Below are 11,978 nucleotides of genomic sequence, written 5' to 3'. Positions count from 1 at the left end.
TGGGCCACTGTAGAACAAGCATGCATCATAGGGGCTATACATTATGCACAGGAGTTGTTGGTGCTGGCACCGCCTTTGTCTCAAGTGCCAGCAGTTTCACAGCTTAACTGATGGAGATAACTGGCCAGAGGCCAGATATCCCAACTGATTTCAGAAACCAGCACTAAGTTGATCTAAATCATTGTTAGGCTACCAGGAAAGGAAGGCTGGATACCTCTTCTTACGACAGATGCTTTCTTGTGTCTTTGTGAAGGAAGGTCACGTTACTGAGAATGGCAGGCAAACTTTTTGTCTAAAACCTAAGATTGTCCCACAGCAAGCTCCAGCCACCTCATAAATGGTCATAAATGGATAAACTGCGGCCAGAGAGGTGCAGCTGCTGGCACCGCTGACAGGAGTTGCACCCACCGGTGCCAGCACTGTGGAAATCTCTCTGACCCTGTCCCACCGTGCTCCTCCTGTGGTGTTTGCCCAGGTGCGTTCTCTATTCCTTGCTTGGCTTTGGCAAACCTCACTCTTGCTCACAGGAACATACACCTGAAGGATCTGCTGTGGGTAGCTAGGGTCTGGCGGTCGGAAGATATCGCACTGTACGGAAAGATAGGGGGCAACAATCTGCATTGAAGGCAGCGACTGACAGCTGCACAGGTGTCATAGAGCTGAACACAGCCTCTGAACCAGAGAAAGCACAGCAAAGCTGTGCCCAGTTTCTGGTTCTGCAGTTTCTTTCTCTGCATGGACTCAGAGGACGCCTTTGTGCTGAGCCAAGAGATCCATGGCCGGTTAAGGGATGTACCCCCTCCTGAAAACAAACCGTTCAGGTGGAGCAAAGGACATAATACATACTAACAACACAAGACAATATAGACACCTGCTCTCCACAGATAACTTGAATCAAAATGAAAAGGAAGAAGAGGAGACTTCATAAAGGTCACACCTGTGGGCATGGAACACAGTTTCAATGGTTCAGAGTGAGGACCAGGAGTGATGGCATCTTGGAAATCACTCCAATGTTTTAATATTGTTGATGGAAACAAGAAGTCGATACTATCAGCGTTTTGTATGAGGAGAGTAGTAATGTCTGCAGAGCACTTTGACAGGAGACTATGCAGAGAGGAGGAAGTCACCGGTTTCTTGAAAGAATCACATGTGTTAGAGACCCTGCAGCACAGAATAATTCATCAGAGCAACCGAACCATTCTTCATTCCCCTCTAGATGTTCATCACCGGCTTCATACAGGCTTAGGGCCCCCTCCATTGTTGCCTTTTTTCCTTTCCCATTACAAACTCCATGCTACTAACCACTGACATTTCCAGCTCGCCTCTTACACATACATACACACGCACACTCTGTAGCTACTGTGTAGCATCTTTGAAGGCAATGAGATTTGATATCCTTGTGTTTTCATAGTGAAGTAGTTTTGCATTAAGGGTGTTTCACAGTCCATACAGGGTTCATAAAGATCTGTGAGGCCATGTTTCTGCAACCTGACCAACATCCAGAACATGGTGGAATCCCCCTGAAGAATCTCTCCATAATGCCAAGGTAGATTAGACTGCTGCACTCACTTTCTGATGCCTTAACAGCAGAATTTGTCCACTGCACCAAAGCCAAGCAAGAAATTGAGAACACACCTGGACAAACACAGCAGAAGGAGCAGGAACTGACTGGGTCAGAAAGCTTGAAAGCAACATAGTGTAAACTGTTCTATGCCTTTCTCAGTGCTTGGCTTCTACACTGCGATCATTCACAGAACTGCAAATCTGCTGCAGTTTTTGCCCAGAAATCTAGTGCAAGCCTTTAGCTTGTAGGCTTCAAATTTGCTACTTGGAATTGAGCTTTAGAGAATTACAGAACTATGCCCAAGGGAGTTTGGAAACCTTTACATGGATCTCTCTGCAAAGAACAGGTGTGAATCATGAAAACTGCAGCTTTGCATGCTTCTCACAAACAACTAGTGCAGCTTTCTACCTAACACTCCAACAATCCACACAACCCACTGAAAGAGCCTATTATCTTCTGAACCTTCTTGGCCAACACACAAACTCTTAGTTCTGGCTTCATCTTTCCTATTCATCCCACTGAACTGAGAAAGTCTTACCAGCACTCCAGGCACTGTGTTTTATTTGAATCACAGCATCCCAAGCTGTAAATTCAAATCTAGCCATTAAGTAGATAAGCACTCTTGAAAGTTGAAAACTGTTTACAAGTTGGTAAACTGGCTCAGTCAAAACCACAGAGACTTCCAGATCTGAATGCTGTGGCTTAGGAATCATCTCTAGCGTTAACAAGTCAAAGCCCAAACAAGAACCTAGTGGTAAAGCTTGGGGTCCTAGGTAAAGCAAGTTCCATCAGAATAATTGTGGTGAAGCTTCAACTATATGTAATATATTTGTGGACCTATTTGTCAGGTCTTAACGTGAGATTCTTGATTTTGACAAAGCCACTTTCTCAAGGAAGTTGCAACTTTGATTACACCCAGGAACAACTTCTTGGTGGAAGGACCAAACAAAACTCATTTTGTATGGATGTAGTTCTAGTAAACGGACCTGAGACATCACAGTAGCTTTTAGAAGAGGTGATCTTTGTGGAATAGCTTGAACATTGCCAGAGGTGGGCAGAAGGCTACACTCAAAGTGAGGATATTCCCTAAAAACCTTCCAACTATGCCTTTTCTATTTAATGTAGAACTGAGCATACAACTGGAGATGAAGCATGCACCAAGCAACAGAGGTCTGCCCTACATGAAGAAAGGGACAGGGAAGATATCTTCCTTTTGAGGAAAGACACCAGAGATTCTTCTTCCTCTGGCAATCCCTTCTCTTCCTTTCCTCTGCTGTCTTCTTTGAGCACCCTTCCTTTGCTGAGCTGTAAAGGATAGTACACAGTAAGCAGCTGGCCAGTTCACAGATGAGCACAGCTATGGTTCCCAGGCACTTTGAGGGAAAGGAGCACAGGATATAAGGAAGGAGAGGTGGGAGAGACAAAGTCCTAAAGAGTTCATCATCAGCCTTACGCTGAAGCTTCCCCTTTCTGTGAAGCCATGGCTCACAGAGTTCCCATCCACAGCACAGGTGGGCCAAAGGAGGTTTAGATTGGATATTAGGAAAAAATTCTTCACCAAAAGGGCTGTCAAGCACTGGAACAGGCTGCCCAGGGAAGTGGCTGAGTCACCATCCCTGGAGGTATTTAGAAGACATGTAGACACAGTCATGGTTTAGTGGTGGACTTGGCAGTGTTAGGTTTATGGTTGAACTTGATGATATTAAGGGTCTTTCCCAATCTAAATGATTCTACAGGTCTTTCTTCTAAAGGGTTCCTGAACTTGCTTCTAAGGAGGAGTGAAACCATGACAAGTGCAAGGTCCTACACCTGAGCTGGAGCAATCCCAGGCACAGCTACAGGTTGGGCAGAGAAGAGATTCAGAGCAGCCCTGCAGAGAAGGACTTGGGGGTCTTGGTCGATGAGAAAATGAACATGAGCTGGCTTCAGTGTGCGCTCGCAGCCCAGAAAGCCAACCGCATCCTGGGCTGCATCAAAAGGAGCGCGACCAGCAGGTCGAAGGAGGTGATCCTGCCCCTCTACTCTGCTCTCGTGAGACCTCACTTGGAGTATTGTGTGCATTTCTGGTGTCCTCAACATAAAAAGGACATGGAACTGTTGGAACAAGTCCAGAGGAGGGCCATGAGGATGATCAGGGGACTGGAGCACCTCCCGTATGAAGATAGGCTGAGAAAGTTGGGGCTGTTCAGCCTGGAGAAGAGAAGGCTGCGTGGAGACCTCTTAGCAGCCTTTCAATATCTGAAGGGGGCCTATAAGGATGCTGGGGATGGACTATTCATCAGGGACTGTAGTGACAGGACAAGGGGTAACGGGTTCAAACTTAAACCGGGGAAGTTTAGATTGGCTATAAGGAAGAAGTTCTTTACTGTGAGGGTGGTGAGGCACTTGAATGGACTGCCCAGGGAAGTTGTGAATGCTCATTTCTTGGCAGTGTTCAAGGCCAGGTTGGACAGAGCCTTGGGTGACATGGTTTAGTGGGAGGTGTCCCTGCCCATGGCAGGGGGGTTGGAACTAGATGATCTTAAGGCCCTTTCCAACCCTAACTATTCTATGATTCTATGATTCTATGAAACAGTCACTTCTCGTACCCTGCTTGTCACATAGAACAGCAGGATTATTCAGAGAAATACCTATCAAGAGGTATCCCTTGTTGCTACTTATTATTCCCTCTCTTAGTACGTAAACACAAACACAGCCCCTTGCCAAAATTTACACTTGACCTGGAGAGACACTACTGAGCAACGGCAGGCCTCCTGGCTGCACGTCCTTGGCCATGGAGAAGAGCTGCCCCACATTTGCACAGCTGCCATTTTCCCACTGCTTCCCAGCCATTTGGATGACCTTGTCACGTATGAAGATGTACTGTCTGGTTGCCAGGAATCATTTGGTCACAGAGGCTGTTAGCCTAGGAGAGAGAGTCTCAGACAATAGAACAGGCTACCAACCGTTGGATCTACATAAGTAGTGAGAGAATTTAGGAAGACCTGTTCTTTACTGTACTGTTTACCAGAGGCTGTCTTGCACATGACCTTCTCAAAATCCAGTGGAGGATCCATTGCTAAGTTGGAACAGGAGTTCCCTCTGGAAGCCTTGGTGGGAGAGAAATATGAATGAAAAATGTTCCACAAGCAACAACTACTTTCCCTCATATTGTATTTCTGAAAAAGGAACCATGTAGCAACGGAACAAGGTAGCTCAGTACTGTGGTTAACGGTGTAACGGGTCTGATGAACCTCTCTACAAGCATCCCACAGCTTTAATCTTCAGTTCTTCTGTCAGCTGTCCCATCGTCCCCTGGTACTGCAGCACACACATGATGGGGGCAAACAACACCATGTTCTGCTCCCCACAGCCACCACCACCTGTCTGGGGTGCACAACCAGGCAGTCGAGGTTCTCCAGTGATGTCACCTGGGCATCAAAGATATAAGACAAGTCAAGGGCAAAGCTCTGATATTCAGCCAAATGGGGTTTGCTTCCTTAACATCACTACTTATCTCTGCCTGCTTTCCACCACAAATCCTCTCAATATTTGTTCAGTCACGTAAATTACCCCATTTACCACCATCTGCAAGCCTCCACTGGGCTTCATCCATTTCTGCTCATGTCATTCACCCCCTTCAGCATTTTCTCATACATGCAAAATGCAGCCATGTCAGTAACACCTTAGTTTAATAAATTAAGGAGCTGGTATAGAATGAAATTATTGTTCAGCCCCGCCTTCAAATAATCTCTACTTGATTGATTTCAAAACATTGATCTTTAAAGGTCTCTTCCAAACCAAACTGTTCTGTGATTCTATGAATAGCTTGTAGTAACCTACCTTTAGAAAGCTGGAGAAGTCAGCTGGCTGATTAAACCACAACGAAAGATATCTTCTATGGTCTGGGGGCAGAGGATCAATGACATGTATCAGAGATGACTTGACTCTTGGTACAGAGCAGTCAATGTCCTCATTGACTTCATAGGGATAACCTCCATTTTAGGAGGAAAACATAGAATTCACCTGCATAATCACACAAAATGGCCAAGAAAACTGAACAGAAAGCTCACAATGCAAACAAGACATGATAGACTGCTACCCAACCATCACCCCACATATTTCTCTCTCCATTCTTAAACTTTTTAAGTACCAAAAACCCACCACATACTGTAACCCTCTAAAATCCCAACAGGTCAGCCTTTAATCACAAACATAATACATGTTAAAATGTAGAATTTGTGTCATCTAATCATGGTTCAGCAGACTTACTGAAGGTTTCGAAGTCTGTCAAAGATGGAGTGTTTGCATCTTTTCCCTGAGAACAATTCTTTTAGCTATTAACTAAAGAAAAGGGAGACCAGATTTCATATCTCCCACTGAAGGGAAGCACGCTGTTTAAGATCAGCAGTGGTCTGTGCTGTAGAGCAGCTACATAGCCAGCCAGTCAGTAGATGGGTACTGGTTAGTCAGAGAGCAAACAAATAGTTCTCGACCAACAAAAACCTGCATTGCCTTCTTGCCAGAAGTGCAGAAACACAGGAAAAGGGGGTTATAAGGGTTAGAAAGCTGGGAATACATAAAGAGGGAAGGGTACAATGAAGGAGAAAAGCGTAGACAAACAGGACACAAACCCCTAAGAAGTCGCGCTTTCTTGAATTTCACTGTTTATTTAACAGCTTGGCTTAAAAATAGGCCTGTTTAAAGTCATAACAGACATCCTGAGTCCTGAATACCCTTCGAGAATACAGTCAAGTAATTAAAGTAAAAAAATTAATAAAGTCCTATGTGTTTCCTACAATGTTTTAAAGGTAGACCACTGAGCAAGTGTAAGTCATTGGTGAATGTCCAGAAAACTGTTTACAAAGGTGTTCAGCCAGGTTTTGACAAGAGCAGTCTGTTCATGTCTCTACAGAGTATTTCCTTTTATTTCTGTTTATTCACCTGGCTCAACGTAATGACTGGCTTATTCAAACTGAAAGAGCCTTCGGGGACTGAAAAAGCATGGAAATTGCTTTTGCACGCCATATCCGCAAATAGGAACTAGTTGTAAGGAGCTAAGCTCTGTGATTTCTGAAACACTGAGGAACACAGTGACCAGAAAAAGAAAATATGAAAAAAATCAATCAGTTAATTATTTTTTGAGAGATAAATCTTGCTTTGTTTAAATTGAATCCATGCAAATGTCAAATATGTTTAGACAAGCTCACTTTCCATTAATCAGAACCAGCTAAGGTGGCTTTATGTAATGACAAATTTTAAGTGCTGGGGGATTTGTGCATTAATTGAATTCCAGCTTCCATCAAGCTATACTGGAATGAATTGAGAATCAAAACCTGATCCTTATCTTGTTATATTCTCATCATGAAAAACTGATAAAAGTGAAGACACTAAAGCATTAACCTGGCACAGTCAATTAAACACGCACAGCCATAGCACTTTTGGATAGCAAAAGTAGGTTTAATAGGCAACATAGACAATATTTGATCAGCGTATACTGGTGACCACCCCAAAAGAAGATGAAATAGTTTAAAAACAGACTTATTTGTCTGTTTGTATTTAAGTATTTAAGTAAATAATTTATAGCACTTCAGTTTGTACCAGTTGACCTCAGAAACACCACAGTTCTGACCCCAGCTCTTTTCCCAGTACAGGGGCCTGCTGTCCAGTCATCAGCTCAGCTCCTTCTACAACTCAACATCTTTTTGTGTCTTTCCTCCCTCCCTATCCTTGCTGCCTCGCTGCCTCTGGGTGACTCCCCAGTAGATTACTACTGCCCAGCAAACATCTTGCCAACCTAGATAAGTCAACCACTGCCAACTGCAGACACACAGTGTAGCAGCTCCACCAGTGAGTACTAGAAGAAAGAACAAATTTCTCATTAGCTCCTTGAAACCTGCCTTTGCAGTACAGTGATGGCATAAGGGCTCAGGACCAGTTACCGTAGCCATCAAACCCTCACAGTCATGAGGATTTAGCTCACCATTCACAAACCTCAGGATTAAAAAAAACCAGTTAAAGACCATTTCCCCCAGATTTGCAGCCTGCAGAAGGTACCCAATACCCACAATGGGGAAGTCAGCTCAAACTCCTTGCTTTCATTTTGCTCGCAGACACTTCGTGGACTTCCGTGTCGATCTCAAGCTATTTTCTAGGGGCTCACTTGATTTCCTGGAGTGGTTCTTTGGGTTGAAAGGAGCTGAGCTGGAGTGCAGTAGCGCAAGTTGAGGGGCTGTCAGTCCTTCAAAGTCACCCAGCTCCAGGTTAAAACACCGTCCCAGCTGGGTTATCTTCAGGGATAGGTCTATAGAATTGATCTGAGGCTTTACAAGGGTTTGATTATGAATTCCTGTTGCTGCTTAGGAATGCTGGATTTGCTTCTAAAGAATAAAATACTAAAGGGCAAGACTAAAAGCAGAGCTGCACCCGTATGTAAGCCCAATCTAAGCATCCACTTTACATTTCCTCATACTATCCCCCCCCATACTTTCTCCTTTACATTCCTCACCTCATCTTTCAATGGGATGAAAATGCTGCAAAGAGTGACAATTTGAAACTGTACTGCAATGGAAAAAAGCAAAGGAAATGCTTGTGAGCATAACCTTCAGGCACAGAGTCAGCCCACTCCAACCCCTACCCAGCTCATACTCCAGGATCAGAGGTGTCCTTTCAGGGCAATCCTGTAGGCATCATGCTTTAGTTTTCAGAAGATCTGAGGGTGTAACAGGGCCCTGATGATACAGACTACGAAACACACAAAAAGGGTATGAAGGGTATGAGAATATGAGCCTAAGAGAAATGCTGAAGGAGGAAAGGAGGTGCACATAGTCCCTAAGAGATGAACTTAATAACCATCTGAAAGAGATGAGACTGGATTTGTGTGCAGGAAGCAGCTGAAGTGTCCCCTTTACTTCACATTATCTTTCAAAGCATAGTAATGATTCAAGAAATAGTAACAGCTTTGTCTTCCAAAATGCACAAAAGACATATGGCCTTGCAAAAAGATGGCAATCAAACATTGATTTCAGTAATTACATTTTTTTCACCTTCATGAGAATGTAGGGGTGTCATTTTCCAGTAATTAAAATTAAGCCATGCTTTCAGTGTAGTTTGAGTGTTTTGTTACTGGAGAAACTATTCTGAATAGCCCAGGGATTGTAAAAAAAAACATACAAAAACCACCCCAAAAAACCCCACCAAACCCCCAAAATCCCAATTTCTCCACCCCTCCCCCCAGTTACATACTAACTACGTATTTGTAGGTAGTACATCTGGATTTGATGAAACAAGGAAGATGTGGTGCTGGTCAACCTGATCTAGTTGACATCCCTGCTCACTGCAGGGGGGTTGGACTAGATAACCTTTGAAGGTCTCTTCCAACCCAAACCATTCCATGATTCTATGGTCTTCAGGCAAAGATTATGTGAACATCTTGAATACAATAAACAAGTATAACACGATGGTTTCTGATAGATGACAGACAGTTGCCAGGTGAATTCCAGCACAAATGTACTGCTCACAGTGTTCTGGGTGAAGGCCTCAGGCACTGTACCAGTGCTCCAAGAGAGGCAGTTAACTCAATTAACTCTAGAGATCTGCAAGGAAAGGTTCATAAATGCCCTCTGTAAGAGATGTCCTCTTGCCCCCACACCCTTGCCATATCCTCACAGCACTGCACATTGCCAGGCTACCATCACACACTGTCCCTCAACCTGCTTCCCATGTGAACAGGTCAGCTGGAGAAGTTTTAGCTTCAGTTACAGGTTTCAAAAGCCAAGTTCTCCCAACCCAAAGGTGATGACTTGAAGATGAGTATCTTCCAAACATCTGCCTTAGAGGAAGATGTAAGGAAATGCAAGACACAGCCTGCTGCTTGACATGGGTTGAATTTTTGAGTATCATCACTCTCAAGCCAGGATACAAACTCGACAAGCAAAAGGTAGAACGAAGTTTCTGACAAATGGGAAATCCATGAATCTCCCTGGAGGATTTACATCATTTTTAAAAGCAAGAGTTCCAGAACTACTGCAGACAAAATCTGTGATGTTGTTTCCAATTTCCCAGGGCTTTCCCAGTATGTGCAGGGCTATGTGGCGCAGTGACAGACCTCTTGGCCTTGCATGCTCAGTCTCCAGCCTCTCCAGGTGATCTTTACTCTGAAACTGCTCAGACCCACTGTAATGATCATAGGGAGAGAGTGGAAAAAAGGCTACTTGTGCTTAACACCTAGTCTCCACAAACTAAAACACCCAGAAAAAAGGGATGAAAAAGGACACACAGACCTTTCTCAGAGAGCATTAGTATACACATACCTTCCATCAGCTATCGATGGAAGGCATAGAATATCATTACTGTCATGGTATTCTTAACTGGCATCATTGTCATCTCTTGTTGTCTAAAATCTTAACATTCCTAAGGACAGGTAATTTTTTGACTAGTCTTCCGTAATTCAGAGAATCTAAATTCATTGCTTTTCATTAAATGAAATTTGCCTGAAAGTAGCTATTGATAATTTTACAGTTCCATTTTTATTAGGACTTAGTAACTACAAAGGCATACTTGGATATTTCAGACAACAGATTTGGAAGACAGACAAATCTGAAGGCAAACCATTTATTTGCCTCAAAGCAGAACGAGATCAGCTGCAGACAAGAAACATCCCCAAGAAACTACTTCCACACTTTCTGGAGTGAAGGAATGTGACTAACACAGTTGTGCCCTACAGGCAAACATGTCCCCTTTACACAAGGGCTGAGCAGTTTCTGTTTCAGAAAGGATTACCCAGTAAGATCCAATAATCATGGCTGCATTTTCTGCTTTTGAGCAAACCTGGGGTTCAGTCTGCACATGTAATAACCACAGGGTGTATTTGCACACATGCAGACCATACAAAACCTGCCCCTTAGATAAGATACTGCTGGCCAGAAGTGACTTGAGAACCCAGTAACTAAAACACCAAAACCCACCACCTTAAAAGCAAGGAAATTCCTAAGTCTTGATCATCATTAAACTCTAGCACCATTTTTTTTTTTTAATATATATAAACGTGGGATGATGTTTCATGGCTCTGAATGGAGTACTTTGATGGGAAAGACTGGCATATAGCTTGCCTTTGTAAGCTGGAATAATAGCCACCAAAAAGTCACCTTTGTTAATAAATCATAGACTGCAAAATAAAATAGTGGTTCAAACAATGATTTTGTCAAGTGTTGAAACACCTGATGTCCTACAGTGATGAAATCTTCCTGGCTAGACAATAAAGGTTTGGTGTGAGAAACTGGATTCATATTGTACTTCTAAGGGCAAGCTGATATTGCTGTCAAATGTACCTCTCTCATGCTGTAAAATAGGTTCTAACAATGGCAAACACTCCAAACAAGGTGAAAGTGAAGATTGTCAAAGATGATTTCTTTTCAGCTTTGAAAAGTATTTCCACTTAAAGCGTACGTTCTGGCACAGAAAAACTTTGCAGCAGCATCCTCTAGGTACCTGTAAAACAGTCTGTTTCCATCCATGTCATTCAGATACGGTCCACATCATGAGCTGAGGAATACCCATCCTGACAGAAATGTAATTCTAAATTCTACAACATACGACAGTTTGGGATAGTAGTGCTGACTCCTGGTGATTCCGTGGACAGAGAAGACAAAAACCAGAGCTGCCAGGGTTAAGCTGAAATCAATACCATTATCCGAGCACTGTCTTGTCTACTCTTTCTCTGGACTCCACAAATTCTAAGAGATAGTATGTATCAGCTGAAAAAACCTCTGAAGTATTTGCCATCAATAATTAGCTACTGTACTTCTGAGAACAAGAGGAAGATAATCTGCATTGTCTTTGGGCATAAAGAGATCCGCCTCAGGGATAAATGTCCATAGAATACTTGGGGTACTACAGGCAGCTTTAGAATCCACTTTGAAAAACATTTTAAATTAATCTCAGGCTGTATTGTTACTGAATTTAATAGAATCAAACCCTTTCAACAGAAGGAATGTCTTAGATAACCTCAAGCTGATGATCAAAATATACCCGCAGAAAACATTTGTGGCAAACAGACTCTCTTGCTCAGATGGTCTGCTACCTACTGGCCCTCTCTGCAGTGAATTTACTTGATTTATGATGTTCAGTTCTCAAGACATGTTAGCTTCCTAACAAATATGACTTCATTCCCCTTGTTTGCTTAAGGCTGTCAGATAGCCCAGGCTCCGACACAAAATGTCACTTTTCCAAATCCAATGAAGATTCGCACAACAGCCATAACAGCTTTCAGTCCTCAAACACCCATGTGAAGTCTGAAAATCGGTTTTGATCATACTCTGTGCATCAGAAAATTACATGACTGGGGGATTAGTAGGCTCTAGTGCCCTTTGTAGGTAAACATTTTCTGTTCTTTCCATTACAGAAAGGATAAGGAAGATTTCCAGACTTATCAGCA

The sequence above is a fragment of the Psittacula echo genome (assembly GCF_963264785.1).
Source record: "Psittacula echo genome assembly, chromosome: 1".
Classification (NCBI taxonomy): Eukaryota; Metazoa; Chordata; class Aves; order Psittaciformes; family Psittacidae; genus Psittacula; species Psittacula echo.
The sequence above is the reverse complement of the archived record's forward strand: the minus strand, read 5'-3'. Positions refer to the sequence as shown.